Source organism: Taudactylus pleione, unplaced genomic scaffold (genome assembly GCF_031769625.1).
Source record: "Taudactylus pleione unplaced genomic scaffold, aTauple2 ptg000065l, whole genome shotgun sequence".
Lineage (NCBI taxonomy): Eukaryota > Metazoa > Chordata > Amphibia > Anura > Myobatrachidae > Taudactylus > Taudactylus pleione.
The window spans coordinates 15,605,550-15,624,746 of NW_028284467.1; the positions used below are offsets into that span (position 1 = coordinate 15,605,550).

At 44.9% G+C, this 19,197-nt stretch overlaps 1 pseudogene; it reads left to right on the forward strand.

Annotated features, from left to right (window-relative positions):
• The first annotated feature begins 564 nt into the window (after positions 1–564).
• The window catches only part of LOC148534714 (uncharacterized), a 169,062-nt pseudogene continuing 150,429 nt past the window's right edge, over positions 565–19,197 (forward strand).

A 19,197-nucleotide genomic window follows, 5' to 3' on the forward strand; every position in this document is an offset into this window, starting at 1 on the left:
TGTGTATTGGATCATATGAACACTCATTGACCGACAGAGCGCAGTTCCTCAATTCTTTTCTAATCTCGCCCAAACACAATTCTTAGTAAATTTACCCTTATGACTTTATGATGGGTAATGTCTACCTTAATAGAATAATATTTTAACATATTGCTAATAGTTAGTACATATTTACATCTATTTGTTTTACTTGTGGAAACACACGTCTTGTACAGATCACTTTATTTCCAGATATATTATTATTATTCTTTTCTTTTTGCACCAAGGCAATTGGTGATTTAAATATATATCACCTAGGACATTAGGCATGCCCGCAATGATATTACGTTTCAACACATTATTATAATTGCTTATATTGTTTGTATTTTTTTACAGTAGTGTAATTGTAGAGAATATTTATGATACCTGTGTGATACCCCATAAGAACCCCTAAATTCTTGGACTTTTATATGCTGCCCTGTGCTGGGTAATGTTCTGGAAGTGCAGTAAGCAGGTACGATCCACACAGTGACATCCCACCAAATTGGGGGTGTTACATTTTGGTGTCTACGAACAGGATCGACCATGGAACTGCGAGAAGGCAACCCAGCTGCAGACGACAACAGGATCAGGGAAATGACTGACAGGGTTGCAGGACTCAACCAGTGGCTCACTGAGATGAGAAAGGAGATAAGAGACCTTAGACAGAAACGGGCTGTAACCAGACGTGAGGAGTGGTATCCAGACCGCAGAGTGCAAAACCAACCCTTATAGGATGTTTCCCGAGAGACCAGAAGGCGAGTAATTAATCAATTCGACACTCGAATATGTCGACGATGCAGACGAAGCGGTCACATTGAGCGGAACTGTTGACAGCCCTCAAGAAGAGATGTAGGTCTAATTGCAGTAAGACAGGACCAAACTACAGTGTCTAATGTATCGTATGCCATTGACGATAAGCAAATCAGCCCAAGAAGACTATTGGGTCATGTCATGTGGTTCAGTGTACCACGTGGATACGGATTCATAAAAAGAACAGACACCAAAAGAAGAGTATACGTACATTATACAGCCATTAAGAAGACCATCCCTGAAAAGTGTTTCCGAAGCCTGAGAAGTGGCAAAATGGTCGAATTTGAATTGGTGAATGGAAAGAAAGGCATAAAAGCCGTTAACGTGACTGGTCCAGGTGGTGTTCCGGTATGAGGCAGCACATTTGCAACAAATCGCAGGCAACATTGGCGCTATCCATGTCATGGAGATACTCTACATAATTCTCAGCAACATGATCAATACAGCCAAGGTGGAGAAAGGACAAGAGCAGTTGAAAGTGCAACTGATAGATGGAACGATGATCTTCCACAGTCTTACCGGACTGTCGGCACCTATCATATCACCAGATGATACCAGCTGAACACAGACAGCAAGATCCCAATGTCCCAGAGCAGAGTGAATCCTTGGGGCAAAGAGATGATCGGGATGTGAAGGAACCTAGTGAAATGGTGCAACCGAGCCTGCAGGATGTAGTTAGGCCGCAACCCCCTCCAGAGCCGGTACGTGAGAGCAGACTGAAAGTGGAAAGTACCAATTCCAGTACGGCTGACCCCATTCAAGCAGATTCAAGTACCACTGACCAAAAAAAGGACACTGAAGGAATGATGTACATGGCCGTAGCAGAGGGATCGGATCCCCTTAAACCCAATAGCCCAGATTTGGTTATGTCTCAGTCTGAATCTAATGTCCCTGTAGAAACCCCTAGTGTAGCTAAAGAGGTTGTGACTAGGGGTGTGCACCGGCCACTTTTCGTGTTTTGTGTTTTGGTTTTGGATCTGGATCTTTCTTCGTGTTTTGGATCTGGATTGGTTTTGCCAAAACCACCCTTCCGTGTTTTGGGTTCTGGGTTTTGTGTTTTGGATCTGTATTTTTTTGAAAAAAAGCATAAAAACAGCTAAAATCACAGAATTTGTAGGTTTTTCTGCTCCTATGCTATTATTAACCTCAATAACCTTAATTTCCACTCATTTCCAGTCTATTCTGAACACCTCACACCTCACAATAGTGTTTTTATGTCCAAAAGGTTGCACCGAGGTAGCTGGATGACTATGCTAAGCGACACGAGTGGGCGGCACAAACACGTGACCCATCTAGGAGTGACACTGCAGTGGCAGACAGGATGGCAGTTAGAAAAACTAGGCCCCAAACTGTACATAATGCAAAGAAAAAAAGAGGTGCAAGATGGAATTGTCCTTGGGCCCTCCCACCCACCCTTATGTTGTATAAACAGGACATGCACACTTTAACAAATCAATCATTTCAGCGCCAGGGTCTGCCACACAACTGTGGCTGAAATGATTGGTTCGTTTGGGCCCCCACAAAACAAGCTGGCAATTAATGTGTCCCTGCACAAACTGGCTCTACGGAGGCAAGATGTCATCCTCATCCTCCTCATCCACCGATTCCTCACCCTCTTCAGTGTGTACATCCTCATCCTCACAAAGTATTAACTCGTCCCCACTTGAATCCACCACCACAGGTCCCTCTGTACGTTCTGGAGGCTGGTCTCCCTGGAAGAGCTGATAATTCATTTTGATGAACATCATCTTCTCCACATTCTGTGGAAGCAACCTCCTACGCCTTTCGCTGACAAGGTTCCCGGCTGCACTAAACACTCTTTCGGAGTACACACTGGAGGGGGGGCAACTCAGGTAAAATAGAGCCAGTTTGTACAGGGGCCTCCAAATTGCCTCTTTTTCCTGCCAGTACAGGTATGGACTGTCTGACATGCCTACTTGGATGCTGTCACCGATGTAATCCTCCACCATTCTGTCAATGGTGACAGTATCATATGCAGTGACAGTAGACATGTCAGAAATTGTTGCCAGGTCCTTCAGTCCGGACCAGATGTCCAAACTTGGTCCTGCCTGCCCTGCATCACCGCCAGCGGGTTGCTTAGGATACCTAAGTTTTTTCCTGGCAGCCCCAGTTGCGGGAGAAAATGAAGAAGGAGCCGTTGACGTGTCACGTTCCGCTTCAGCTGACAGTGTGTTCACCAGCAGGTCTTTGCACCTCTGCAGGCTTGTGTCGGCCGGAAAGAGAGACACCACATAGGCTTTAAACCTAGGATCGAGCACGGTGGCCAAAATGTAGTGGTCTGATTTCAACAGATTGACCACCCTGGAATCCTGGCAAAGCGAATGAAGGGCTTCATCCACAAGTCCCACATGCCGAGCGGAATCGCTCCGTCTTAGCTCCTCCTTCACTTTCTCCAGCTGCTTCTGCAAAAGCCTGATGAGGGGAATGACCTGACTCAAGCTGGCAGTGTCTGAACTGACTTCACGTGTGGCAAGTTCGAAGGGCTGAAGAACCTTGCACAACACGGAAATCATTCTCCACTGCGCTTGAGTCAGGTGCATACCCCCTCCTTTGCCTATGTCATAGGTGGATGTATAGGCTTGTATGGCCTTTTGCTGCTCCTCCATCCTCTGAAGCATATAGAGGGTTGAGTTCCACCGCGTCACAACCTCTTGCTTCAGGTGATGGCGGGGCAGGTTCAAGAGTGTTTGCTGGCGCTCCAGTCTTCGGCACGCAGTCGCTGAATGGCGAAAGTGGCCAGAAATTTTTCGGGCCACCCAAAGCGTCTCCTGCACGCCCCTGTCGCTTTTCAGAAAATTCTGCACCACCAAGTTTATTGTGTGAGCAAAACATGGGACGTGCTGGAATTTGCCCAGATGTAATGCCCGCACAATATTGGTGGCGTTGTCAGATATCACAAATCCCCAGGAGAGTCTAAGTGGGGTAAGCCACTGGGCGATGATTTCCCTCAGTTTCTCTAAGAGGTTGTCGGCGGTGTGCCTCTTACTGAAACCGGTGATACACAGCGTAGCCTGCCTTGTAACGAGCTGGCGTTTCTGAGATGCTGCTACTGGTGACGCTGCTGCTGTTGCTGCGTAAGGTGATACATCTACCCAGTGGGCTGTCACAGTCATATAGTCCTTAGTCTGCCCTGTTCCACTTGTCCACATGTCCGTGGTTAAGTGGACATTGTGTACAACGGCATTTTTCAGGACACTGAGGACACTTTTTCTGACGTTTCTGTACAGTCTCGGTATCGCCTGCCTAGTGAAGTGGAATCTAGACGGGATTTGGAACCGGGGACACACTACCTCCATCAATTGTCTAAATCCCACTGCACTAATGGCGGATACCGGACGCACGTCTAACACCAACATAGCAGTCAAGGCCTCAGTTATACGTTTTGCTTCAGGATGACTGCTGTCGTACTTCATCCTCCTCGCTAAGGACTGTTGGAGGGTCAATTGTTTAGTAAAAGTAGTGGTGTTCCTACTTCCTCTCTGGGATGATGAACGACTCCCAGCAGCAGCAGCAACAGCAGCAGCGGCAGCAGTAGGCGTAGCAATGCAGGATCCTCCGGAGGAATCCCGGATAGGAGAGTCAGTCATGCCAGTGATATGGCCTGCAGGACTACTTCCGATCCTGACTAAGGAGGAAATTGACGAGGAGGGAGTTGACGGTGTGGTTTGCAGGCGCTTGGATACAACAGGACAACGGGATTTAGGTGTCCCTGGACTGCTTACGGTCTGAGCCAAAGTTTCTGAACTTGACAGTAACTTTTTATGAACGCGCTGCAGGTGCCGTATAAGGGAGGATGTTCCTAGGTGGTTGACGTCCCTACCCCTACTTATTTCACCTTTACATATGGTACATATGGCAAGACAGTTGTTGTCCGGATTTGGATAGAAATATTGCCAGACCAAAGAGGTGGAATGTTTGGTCTTCTGCCCAGGCATGACCGTGATGGGCTTTTTCATCCCACGGACAACAACTGTCTCCCCCGGAGCCTGATTTAAACAAACCACATCACCATCAGAATCCTCCTCGCCAACTTCCTCCTCAGCGCCAGCTACACCAGTATCCTCATCCTGTTGTACTTCAACAGTGACATCTTCAATTTGCATATCAGCAAGTGGACTGTGGGTGCTCCTTTCAGCACTTGCAGGGGGCGTGCAAATGGTGGAAAGAGCCACCTCTTCCCGTCCAGTGCTGGGAAGGTCAGGCATCGCAACCACCACCACACTTGGACTCTCCTTGGGGATTTGTGATATCTTCTTAGAAAGCACAGTTCTTCGCTGTGCTTTTGCCAGCTTAACTCTTTTGATTTTTTTAGTGGGAGGAGTGCTTCCATCGTCATGTGAAGCTGAACCACTAGTCATGAACATACTAGGGATCGACCTTAGCCGTTCCTTGCCACTCCGTGTCGTAAATGGCATATTGGCAAGTTTACGTTTCTCTTCAGCTGATTTAAATGTCTTTTTCAAGGTCATTTTCCTGAACTTTGCCATTTGGGATTGTATGTGCCCTCTACTATGACATTGGGCATCGGCCTTGGCAGACGACGTTGATGGCATGTTATCGTCTATGTCATGACTAGTGGCAGCAGCTTCAGCACTAGGAGGAAGTGGTTCTTGATCTTTCTCTATTTTATTTTTATCGGAGAAAGTTTGGTCCTCCATTTATGTTATATCGATTTGATATATACGTGCGGCTAAACACAGAAAATAATTTTTTTTTTGGTTTGGACTGGAGTGTACTTTGTGGGTTACAGCACCCTTTAACGGTCAAGCCAGCCGGCCCTTTACTTATGACACAGGCGCACTCTTGGCACTACTTTGTTGATGCACGTGCGGCTACTGCGCACACAATTCACAAACACAGAAAATAATTTTTTTTTGGTTTGGACTGGAGTGTACTTTGGGGGTTACAGCACCCTTTAACGGTCAAGCCAGCCGGCCCTTTACTTATGACACAGGCGCACGCTTGGCACTACTTTGTTGATGCACGTGCGGCTACTGCGCACACAATTCACAAACACAGAAAATAATTTTTTTTTGGTTTGGACTGGAGTGTACTTTCGGGGGTTACAGCACCCTTTAACGGTCAAGCCAGCCGGCCCTTTACTTATGACACAGGCGCACGCTTGGCACTACTTTGTTGATGCACGTGCGGCTACTGCGCACACAATTCACAAACACAGAAAATAATTTTTTTTTAGGTTTGGACTGGAGTGTACTTTCAGGGGTTACAGCACCCTTAACGGTCAAGCCAGCCGGCCCTTTACTTATGACACAGGCGCACGCTTGGCACTACTTTGTTGATGCACGTGCGACTACTGCGCACACAATTCACAAACACAGAAAATAATATTTTTTTTGGTTTGGACTGGAGTGTACTTTCGGGGGTTACAGCACCCTTAACGGTCAAGCCAGCCGGCCCTTTACTTATGACACAGGCGCACGCTTGGCACTACTTTGTTGATGCACGTGCGGCTACTGCGCACACAATTCACAAACACAGAAAATAATTTTTTTTTGGTTTGGACTGGAGTGTACTTTCGGGGGTTACAGCACCCTTAACGGTCAAGCCAGCCGGCCCTTTACTTATGACACAGGCGCACGCTTGGCACTACTTTGTTGATGCACGTGCGGCTACTGCGCACACAATTCACAAACACAGAAAATAATTTTTTTTTTGGTTTGGACTGGAGTGTACTTTCGGGGGTTACAGCACCCTTAACGGTCAAGCCAGCCGGCCCTTTACTTATGACACAGGCGCACTCTTGGCACTACTTTGTTGATGCACGTGCGGCTACTGCGCACACAATTCACAAACACAGAAAATAATTTTTTTTTGGTTAGGACTGGAGTGTACTTTCGGGGGTTACAGCACCCTTTAACGGTCAAGCCAGCCGGCCCTTTACTTATGACACAGGCGCACGCTTGGCACTACTTTGTTGATGCACGTGCGACTACTGCGCACACAATTCACAAACACAGAAAATAATTTTTTTTTTGGTTTGGACTGGAGTGTACTTTCGGGGGTTACAGCACCCTTAACGGTCAAGCCAGCCGGCCCTTTACTTATGACACAGGCGCACGCTTGGCACTACTTTGTTGATGCACGTGCGGCTACTGCGCACACAATTCACAAACACAGAAAATAATTTTTTTTTTGGTTTGGACTGGAGTGTACTTGGGGGTTACAGCACCCTTTAACGGTCAAGCCAGCCGGCCCTTTACTTATGACACAGGCGCACGCTTGGCACTACTTTGTTGATGCACGTGCGACTACTGCGCACACAATTCACAAACACAGAAAATAATATTTTTTTTGGTTTGGACTGGAGTGTACTTTCGGGGGTTACAGCACCCTTAACGGTCAAGCCAGCCGGCCCTTTACTTATGACACAGGCGCACGCTTGGCACTACTTTGTTGATGCACGTGCGGCTACTGCGCACACAATTCACAAACACAGAAAATAATTTTTTTTTTGGTTTGGACTGGAGTGTACTTTCGGGGGTTACAGCACCCTTAACGGTCAAGCCAGCCGGCCCTTTACTTATGACACAGGCGCACGCTTGGCACTACTTTGTTGATGCACGTGCGACTACTGCGCACACAATTCACAAACACAGAAAATAATATTTTTTTTGGTTTGGACTGGAGTGTACTTTCGGGGGTTACAGCACCCTTAACGGTCAAGCCAGCCGGCCCTTTACTTATGACACAGGCGCACGCTTGGCACTACTTTGTTGATGCACGTGCGGCTACTGCGCACACAATTCACAAACACAGAAAATAATTTTTTTTTTGGTTTGGACTGGAGTGTACTTTCGGGGGTTACAGCACCCTTAACGGTCAAGCCAGCCGGCCCTTTACTTATGACACAGGCGCACGCTTGGCACTACTTTGTTGATGCACGTGCGGCTACTGCGCACACAATTCACAAACACAGAAAATAATTTTTTTTTGGTTAGGACTGGAGTGTACTTTCGGGGGTTACAGCACCCTTTAACGGTCAAGCCAGCCGGCCCTTTACTTATGACACAGGCGCACGCTTGGCACTACTTTGTTGATGCACGTGCGGCTACTGCGCACACAATTCACAAACACAGAAAATAATTTTTTTTTTGGTTTGGACTGGAGTGTACTTTCGGGGGTTACAGCACCCTTAACGGTCAAGCCAGCCGGCCCTTTACTTATGACACAGGCGCACGCTTGGCACTACTTTGTTGATGCACGTGCGGCTACTGCGCACACAATTCACAAACACAGAAAATAATTTTTTTTTTGGTTTGGACTGGAGTGTACTTGGGGGTTACAGCACCCTTTAACGGTCAAGCCAGCCGGCCCTTTACTTATGACACAGGCGCACGCTTGGCACTACTTTGTTGATGCACGTGCGACTACTGCGCACACAATTCACAAACACAGAAAATAATATTTTTTTTGGTTTGGACTGGAGTGTACTTTCGGGGGTTACAGCACCCTTAACGGTCAAGCCAGCCGGCCCTTTACTTATGACACAGGCGCACGCTTGGCACTACTTTGTTGATGCACGTGCGGCTACTGCGCACACAATTCACAAACACAGAAAATAATTTTTTTTTTGGTTTGGACTGGAGTGTACTTTCGGGGGTTACAGCACCCTTAACGGTCAAGCCAGCCGGCCCTTTACTTATGACACAGGCGCACGCTTGGCACTACTTTGTTGATGCACGTGCGACTACTGCGCACACAATTCACAAACACAGAAAATAATATTTTTTTTGGTTTGGACTGGAGTGTACTTTCGGGGGTTACAGCACCCTTAACGGTCAAGCCAGCCGGCCCTTTACTTATGACACAGGCGCACGCTTGGCACTACTTTGTTGATGCACGTGCGGCTACTGCGCACACAATTCACAAACACAGAAAATAATTTTTTTTTTGGTTTGGACTGGAGTGTACTTTCGGGGGTTACAGCACCCTTAACGGTCAAGCCAGCCGGCCCTTTACTTATGACACAGGCGCACGCTTGGCACTACTTTGTTGATGCACGTGCGGCTACTGCGCACACAATTCACAAACACAGAAAATAATTTTTTTTTTGGTTTGGACTGGAGTGTACTTTCGGGGGTTACAGCACCCTTAACGGTCAAGCCAGCCGGCCCTTTACTTATGACACAGGCGCACGCTTGGCACTACTTTGTTGATGCACGTGCGGCTACTGCGCACACAATTCACAAACACAGAAAATATATTATTTTTTTAGCACTTGGGGGGAGCACCCCTGATGGACAGAGCACCCCCTGGACAACACTACAGCACTCCTTTAGGACTGGGACACTGCACAGGACTTTGGAGTGGACACAGCCCCTATGGAGAACTGACTGCACAACACAGTCCAGCCAGCCCCTATGGACTTTGAAGTAGTGGACACAGCCCCTATTAACAACAGCAGCACAGCACAACACAGCCAGCCCCTATGGACTTTGAAGTAGTGGACAACAGCAGCACTACACTACACTACACTACACAGCCCTAACTCCCACCCTCCCTCTTCACTGTCCACAGCCGAGTGAGAAAATGGCGCCGACGTGTGTACCTTATATAGGATCCAAAACCCGCGAGACTCGGAAGGCGGGAAGATGACGTTTTGCCTCGATTTCAGATCCGAGTCAGGCGGGAAAAGTCGAGCCTGACTCGGATCGGACTCGGATCGGGGGGGCTCGGGGGGGTTCGGATTTCAGAAATCCGAACCCGCTCACCCCTAGTTGTGACATATCTTTACCCAAAGAAACATGGCCCAGATAGTGAGTACACCACTACAAGCGGTGAGGAGTTCACTTTCATGTTGCAGCAGGCTATATATAGGTCTAGAAAATGCAACAAAGGTGTATTGTCCTTACCATGTTAGGTTACTGTATGCATGTCCATATCTGTCTTTACATAACAGCATTACATTTTATGTTGGTGATCAAGCAGTAATGTACAAGAGACTGTTCTTTGCTGGACTATGCAAGTTTGTTTACTGCGTGAGAACACGCAAGATTTTAGCCTGGGTGTATGTGATACCCCATAAGAACCCCCAAATTCTTGGACTTTTATATGCTGCCCTGTGTTGGGGAATGTTCTGGAAGTGCAGTAAGCAGGTACGATCCACACAGTGACATCCCACCAAATTGGGGGTTTTACACCTGCATTCCGTGCACTGCATACACCTGGATTTGGGAAACACGGGAGTATACAAACACAGGCACGTGACACATGGGGGTGTATCATATGAGTGCTTGGCAAATATAGCAGCAGATCACAACCCAAGGCTTTATAAATGGGCTACATACTGTAGCTCGTTGTGAAGATGTCAAATCTATAAACACAGAAAGCCAGTACTACAGTATGCTAAGGCAAAGTGCTTTAGCCAAGAACCACAAGTTTTACAAGTAAAGCCTCCTCAGATGGTGCATACCAAATTGGTAACATTTTTGTAGCACATTGCAAACTTTTGACTCATCACATCTTGAAAAGCTGCAGAACCCAGTGTTGGGAATCTGTTTACTGTACGTTCATGTTAACCCATTAAATGGCACACATCATACACCAAAGCAAATACATTTGTAGCCAATGGGCAAGATAGTTTGATCGCCATTGCAGCAGGGCTAGAATACAATCAGCTCCTCTTCTCTTTAGTAGTACTGGGTAATATACACAGTTACTGTAGAAGCTTCCAAAGTGAGAGAATGTAACATTTGACCAATAGCAAGAGGAATGTTATTTTTAGGGCCTGATTCAGAATAGTACTCAACCCAATGTACTACTCCGATGTTGGTAGATCGGCCTATGCGCAGTATCTGTACTGTGCATGCACCGATCTTCTACTGTGAGTTCTGTTTGACAGACTGTGACTGTTTGAGGGCAGGGAGTGGGTGGGGTCGGCCAGGGGTCCCGGAAATGGGGGTGTGTTGTCCTCGATTTCAGAATATTTTGTGCATGTGCAACGTTGAACTACGAGAACATCGGCACTGCGCGCACTTAGCGCTCACCTCACATACTGATTAATCCATGCGCACTATCGGTCTCTATTAGTGTGCGTATGTCTGAAGCAGTGCACACATCGTCGCCAATTTTACTTTGGCGAATGCACAGTTTGTGGAAATCCACGGGATTCATCCACATTTCCTTTTGCATCTGACTGAGAATCAGGTCCTGCATTGTCTATTCATTGATCTGTGCAAATTACAATGCGCTCCATTGCACCTATGCTTAGAGTCAGTTACAGGATATTGCGGCCTCTGCTGCCCAACGGTACATAAAACAAATATAGGTAGGGTGTGGCATGCTGTTAGTCAATATAATAGATGCAGAATTAACTTAGTTGTACAAACAAACCCACAAACATATAGATGTCACTCAGGGGAGTATTACTGCCTGAGGGGGCCAGAATGCAGTGGGCCCTCTCCTCTGAGCAGCCACTCCAGCCCTGCATCTTAAACTGTGCAAGCAAACGAGTCACTCCTCTTCCTCAGTGCCATCATCCCTGTTATATTCAGGAAGATGGCGCATGTATGCAAGAGATCAAAAGGTTGTCTTTGCGTTCACTGCATGGCACCATCTTCCCGAAAATGTCCCTGGGAAGATGGCACTATTCTATGGGTGCAGGCTGTGCGACGTGGGGCCCACCGCACACTCTGCACCCATCATAAATACACCTATGATGTCACTAATTAATGGTCTATAGACGTTTAGACTGGGTATATTAATTAAAAGACTGACATAGCAGAAAGAGGGTGCTGCTCACAGGCGTATACTCATTGTAAGTAAGCAGAGTATTTTGTGTGGTTTTTAGGGTATTAATCCATCAATCCCTTGGCTATGCCATGACCACAATTTACTTTCCCATTTATGAACCTGTACCTGTCTGTGAATCTGCATCGGTGCTTTAGTGAATGTTTGCCTGGAGGGCTATATGTTGTGGCTGCTTAGCAGCTAAGTCTTAGGGGTGAATTTACTAAAATATGAGTTTTTAGAAGTGGAGATGTTGCCCATAGCAACCAATCAGATTCTAGCTATTATCTTCTAGAAGGTGCTAGTTAAATGTTAAGTAGAATCTGATTGGTTGCTATGGGCAACATCTCCACTTCTAAAAACTCTCACTTTAGTAAATATAGCCTCTAGCTTCTTTGCAGGGGTCTGGGTGAATATTTTTATTCCCAATAGACCATGTGCTTCAGGTTTGCTAGCAAAAGTCACTAGCAGGAAACTACTGTTTCACGTACACAGCTGTTACAATTTGGCTGCTCAGGAGGGCTAACAAACTGGCCGTACACCCTGATTATCTGTCCAATAATTCAACTAGTTGGCAGGTTGGAATGGAAATCTGACAATGTAAGGGAGCAAATGACAATCAAGTATTTGCTCCCAAACCCCAGGAATACGGAAAAAACTTTCGTTCAGACAAATTGGTTAATTCAAATGGATTTAACCAATTTGTCTGCATGAACGTTTCTGTCCATTTTCCAGATAAACTTAAGGTGTATGTGTAGGTTTAAACATGATCACTGGCATACAAGATACTGTACTAATCTTTGTTTATGCATAAAAACTACCCTCTTTTTCTTATACCTAGTATCTTTATAAGACAAACACAATCCACCATGACTTAGTTCAGTACATCCAAACTTCACCAAGTTTATTAAGAGGAGGCACTGAACCTTGGAAGAGTCCATTGTGGCTGACCATTTTTATTGCGTTATAGAATAGTCCTGTTCTAGCCAGTATCCTTTCCGCAGCACGTTAACTCAGTGGTCAACATTGTTGTAGAATCTGACCTTGTCGCAATTTGCTTTGCAAACTTCCCTTAGCCAAGCAGGCAATTACGGGAGGTTATCTGGTTTCCTGTTTGGATCTTTAAATAGCCACATTTTGTTTGCTTCTGTTTGTGACTTGCTCATACATGAATTACATACTGAACTCCTGCTTACCATTTGAATAGAATGAGGCCCAAATCCATTGAGTAGAACCTAGTGTGCCTTTTTTTCGTAATTATTTTGCCCCTTGCTTCCTAGACCAATACTGTGCTATAGAGTTGATTAAAAATATAACTATATTATTATTATTGTGGCAGTACACCATTCCAGAGCCTTGGTACACGTATCCACAGCTAGTTTTATTAGCAGCACAAAAATAAACAAAACATACAGTAAATATAAATCCTGGGCTGCTCTAACTACACAGTGTAAGGACCTAACATCCCTTTCACAAAATAGAAGTCTTTAGCACAGCACTTACATGCATCTATCTCAGTGTCTCTCATTATCTTTCACTAGCCTGTTCCCTAGGCTAGTGAGAGACTGACTGCAGAGACTGACACATACTTTATCAGCCTCTCACAGGTGGTCTGGCAACCAAAGCTGCTAATCAGCTTCTGACGACATCTAACAACCTTTCCAGTGTTTTTGTAACATTATATTTTATTTATATGGCACAACAAGAGTTCCATAGTGCTGTACATAGTGCATAAGACATACAATAACATTACAAAGTACTAAGATGTCAAATAAGTACAAAGCTCACAAATATATATTTATAAATAATATATACATAATAATTATAACCCACAAATTACATAATTACATACTTGCAATTAAATAATATATTCTCAATGGCCCAGTTGGTGTTGGTAAGTTACTAAATTAAACTAAACCCAAATATACTTGTGTTTACATGTCTGTTGTACTTGTAAGCTCCACAGTGACAGGGACTGATGCACCTAAATAACATTTCATGATTGTACAGTGCTAAGCAATATGTATAGAAATAAAAAAATAATGGATTAACAATCATACATGTAGAAACTATTTGGTAAGCAATTAGTAGGGAGATTGTGGTGGTGATGGTGATGATAAGAATAGATCTGCAGTATGTGTTTTAGAAGTCATAATTTTGCAGAAATAACGTGAAAAGTGAATATCGTTTTTTTATGTGATTATTTATGGCATACTGTAAGTATATGCTGGTTACAGTAACAAAATGGGGCCATATTTTTATTTTTTTCAAAACAGTACAAAAATAGACCATTGCAGTGCGGTGAAGGTATGTGGAGCCATTTGAAATGCATTCCAATAATTATGAACAGCAGAGAAAGTGCTAAATCTTCTTTAAGTGGTTCACAGGCTGCCCTAGAGCTTCCCACACAGTGACAGAGTCCCAGACCCAAAGGCTTCTCTACATTATCATTTTCAAAAAACATGTTTCTTCATTGCCGAAGGGAGCAGTAAAACTTAAGAAATAACACCTTCTTTTGTAACCTATGATAAATTTAGATTCATGTTACTATCATCTGGAATACTCGTACAATTACCAAATTGCATATATTGCGTTGTCATTCTAATATGCAGATCCAAACATTTTCTTTTGCCTCCAAAATAATATTACATATCACAATATTACAAACTTTCCATTGAAATTCCATGCAGAATGCAAAGAAAACAACAATATAAGAACATTACTGTATATCTTCTTTTACACAGCAGGGCATTTATGGAACATTATATATTGTTTTGCCCAGGGCATTTTAGAGCTCATTTTATATGTCATTCTCCCCTGGCATGGTGCCATGTTGAATCATAGGAGCCAGCTGCTGCTATGGGTGCTTAAGCACCCCAAATATTTGTGCTGCCACTAACCATCTCTATGTTGACCATTTTTCAGTCATTTGGAGGGGCACCCCCAAACATTTTGAAAAGTTGTGCCATTTGTGGGTAAAGAGTGTCATGAAAACGCGATTAATTGTGAATTGCAGCATCAAACCATTGTACACCATTTTCACTGGGAAGAGGGAGGTATCTGGTAGGCTGGGAAAAAGTAGGCAGTATCAGATGCATGTAAAAAATTTGCATTTGCTGAGTCAAACACATCCACTAAAGGCAAACGTCCACTTGCCGATTTCTATGAACGATAACGATAGCGTTATCGTTCAATCGCTCATGAATCGTGCATGAATCAGGCACATTAATGTCGGAAACAACCAGCGATGCACGCTCCCACTGGTCGTTTCCGACATCGATCATCGCCCGAACATGCTGGCCAACCTGACGATATGTTAGGGGATGATTGATGTGCCTACACTGAATGACTGATCGTTCAGTGTAGGCATAGAACAAACTGTGAAACAACTGCACGATTACAATATCGTAATCGTGCAGTCGTTTCAAAGTCTGCTAGTGGATGTGAGGCGTTAGAAGCAATAGCATTTGATACAGATGTATTTCAGGCCTGATAAATGAGTATATGTACACCTCTTAGAGATGTGGCTTGAAAGTGTTAGCAGTAAACATTAACGTTAAATTACCACATTTGTACACAATATAATAATGTAATGAAGTATCATATACTCAAGAGAGAATATTGCTTGAACAATTATGGATAAAAGCAAAAGTAGAATTTTCAATATAAAATGTAAGCAAATACCTCTACACCTGTTCTTTTCCCCTCTATAACTCCAGCGGGAGTATGCTTACCTGCAGTGGTCCGAACTGAAGTGTCACATACAGTAAGCTCTGTGACTAGATGGACATGGTTTGATATAACATAGTCTCAACATTAATGGTTCACCTGGAGATGTCATTATTCAATCAGCCAATCAATTAGCACAGCTGACAGTCATCATCATCATCATCATCATTGCATATCTTTTTACTGTGCCTCCGATATCTTCGAGAGGTGTGCCTCTTAAAAGGAATATCTGCAGATGTGTCAAAATCTATATTTGTCACAATTATATGAACATAAACTTATTGCATGTGACCTATGCTTGCCCTGTAGATATGTATCCTGCTAGGACCCTGCAGGATGAGACTTTCTCTGGGGATAGGCATGCTGGGAGGGAGTTTCCTGTTTGTTAGTTAGTTGAGTTCCTGATTTGAAACTAAGCAAAGGTGTTCTTCTGTACTCCAGAGTCAATGGGGGATTTCAATCCAACGGGAATTGAATAGCGCCGGGAGGGAACTCCCGCAGGTATTCAATTCAGTGCGCTGTTATGTCGGAGAATGACGGTTCTCGCATCTTAACAAGGGTGTTAGGGCATGAGAACCGGCATTCTCTGACTAAAGTGCCGGGCGCTTGGCTGTTAGCGCTGCGCTAAGCAGTAAAACAGCTGCACGCCTAACACTTTTGTCGGATTTCTCCTCGCATCCCTAGGGGGTGTGAGAAGAAATCCTTTGCCTGGCCAAACAGCGCGGTGTATTGAATAGCTTTGGGAGCTCCCTCCTGTCGCACTGAATTGAATTCCCTCCCATGGGGGTAAATTTACTAAAGTAAGAGTTTTTAGAAGTGGAGATGTTACCCATAGCAACCAATCAGATTCTAGTTATTATCTTCTAGATGATGGTAGTTAAATGTTAAGTAGAATCTCCCAGCTACCCACCTCCTACTCCTGTCTCCAACTATCCACCTCCTACTCATGTTACCTGCTCCCCATCTCCTACACCTGTGCCGGCTTCCCGTCTCCTACTCCTATCCCCAACTCCACCTCCCCCACATCGAAAAAAAGAGGAGCCATGGGGACCTGCAGCATGAGCACAGCTGTCTCCATTCAGCTCACACAGAATAAAAGGACAGAAGAGTGCACAGCTAGAAGCAGAGAATTCTTTGAGCATTTTTGTTCAAAGGTAAGAGAAGAAAATCTTTTTGGTATATTCTTAAAATGTATTTATTAGTTTGCGGTATTTCATAAAATTATACAGAAACTACAGTTTTTGCATAATTTAATGTATCACCGCTATGTAAGACAGTCTAATGCAGAAGATTTCACAGAAATCTCCTGCAGAAGGCTAACTACGGCAGAAGACTGCAGTCCCCATTACTGTCAATGGGTACTGCAGTCTGACCTCTATGTACAAAACTGATGCTATTGGGGGTATCAGATGGGCATTCTAGGGGTATGTGGGGGAGTGTGGTGGCATGTGTGGAGGTTTGAGGCGCATATGGGGAGCTCTAAAGCATAAATTATGATGAAATGGTCAGGTAGGACCCCATTTCCTGGGACCCACATATTTTGATGCTCAGCGCGATCACTGGTTAAGCCAGTGATGAAAGGCAATAGAGGATCCGGCGCTTAGCAAGCTGAGGAGCGTCGCTGACAACTCAGTGAAGGGCCAGTGCAGAGGGTGCAACTCTTTGCCTGCCAAGGTTGGCAGAACGGGTAAAGTCCTAGTAAGACAACCTCACATCATTACCACCTTACACCACCGGGGAGGGGGGGGAGCTGCGCCAAAATTTATCTTGCCTCCAGGCAACTGGGATGACCATTGCTACACACACAGCAGTAGGAAAAGCTGCTGGCACTGGGCACGTGCAGCAGTCTGTTCCATTCCTTATACTGCATGTAGCAGTTGCTGCACTAGTAAAATTATATTACATACTACTGATATTGTGGTCATGATTTGAGCCCCCAGCTGGGGGGTTTCTGGGCAACTGGAACCCCCCCTGCATTTGCCTATGACCTATACCAAATATGTTTATATGTAGATTCACAAGGGACTGGTGCAGTGTTGAATATACAGCAGTTTGCGCAGCAGTGCACATACTGTGAAAATGAGTGCACATAAATGTAAGCATGCAGAGTCATACGCATTCCAAACATATCTATACTTATCACCAGAGAGGCAGAATGGTAATGTGACTGGGTGATCTCATACTGTATACAGATGTGTCCACATACATCTTATTTCCGTGCGCTAAAAGTCGCGTTAAACAACACGTGAGCGCCGTGCGACTCATTAGCGCTGAGCATTTTATTGTGCATATTTTTACGGTTAAAAGCATCTTATTTGAATACAAAAGTGAATAGGATGCACAAGCCGCTTCTGCTGATTAAGATGATATGCGGCATGCCTATATTCTGTGCGCGATCTTGGGTGTATCTGCATGCGAAATACTATGTTACAGTGACAGCGGCTGTGACACTGTAAAGCATTTTGCATGCAGATACAGCGGCAGTTGCACACAGAATATAGGCATGCCGCATATCATTTTAATCAGCAGAAGCGGCTTGTGCATCCTATTTTTGCATCACTTTGCGAATAAGACGCATTTGAAGGGGAAAAGTTGCATGAAAAGACGCCCGGCACTACCGAGCCATACCATGTCATGGCACGACTGTTTAATGTGTGAGGAAGCAAGATATATGTGGAGAAATCTGTTATCAATTTTCAGTAACAGCATGTCTTGCGCCATATTGCATAAAAAGGATATATATGTACAGTATATGAAGAAGACACATCTGTATGTGCAGGAATACGCTATTTTTCCATGCACTTTTATCCCGAGTAATGTACATCGATTTCAACATACAGCTGTCCACCTTGTGCTTGTTGATATTCTGAATTTTGATAAGCTATACCCATTCCAAAATTGATAACAGGATACATAAATAAATAATACAGACAGTAAATAAATCAATGTAGGTCCATATTGACAAAAGACAGAGGGCTATGCTAGGGGTTGGGTAGACGATCCAGGCACACACAATGTCGCTGGTCAGAATCCCGGCACCAGAATCCTGACTGTGGAAATCCAGATGCATGTAGGCAAAAAATTTTACCCTTCTCCTAACCATAACCAACCTTTCTGTAGCCCACCCCTCCCGCAGCCTAACCCTAACCCTCCCCTCCCGCAGTCAAACCCTAACCCTCCCCTCCTGCAGCCTAACCCTAACCCTCCCGCAGCCTATCCCTAGCCCTCCCTTCCAGCAGCCTAACCCTACCCCTCCCCTCCCCACGCAGCCTAACCCTCCCCTCACGCAGCCTAACCCTAGCCCTCCCCCTAGTGTCTAACCCTAACCAGTAACCTTAAACCTTACCCTAATACTTACGATGGGATCACAGCTGCCAGGATTCTGAAGCCAATATTCTGACTCCTATTGGGATTCCGGCGCCGGGATTCTGATCTCCGGCATTCTTTGTGTCAGGATGCTGACTACATCCCCTGCTGAGAGATGCTTACAATCTATAGGGGATATGTGTTGACCCAATAGAAGATGACAGAGACTGCAGATTATGTGGAGGGGCAATAAGCTAGAATGAAGAACTAAAAAATGTTAAGAGTACAATTGAAGATTGGGAGCCTGGATATAAGTCTAATGGAGCCAGGCACCATATTTCAGAGTCAGGAGCAGCCTGAGAGAAATCATGAGTTAGAATGTGATGTGGCAATCATCAGCAGAGTGAAGAAGATTGGAGGAAGTATGTGAGGAAACGAGGCTGTAGCTGTAGGGAGGAGCGGTGAGGTTGAGAGCTTTGTACTGTAGGTGAGAGAGAGGAATTTAATTCTAACTAGTATGGAGTGACAGTAGAGTGACTGGCAAGGAGGGGCAGAAGAGGT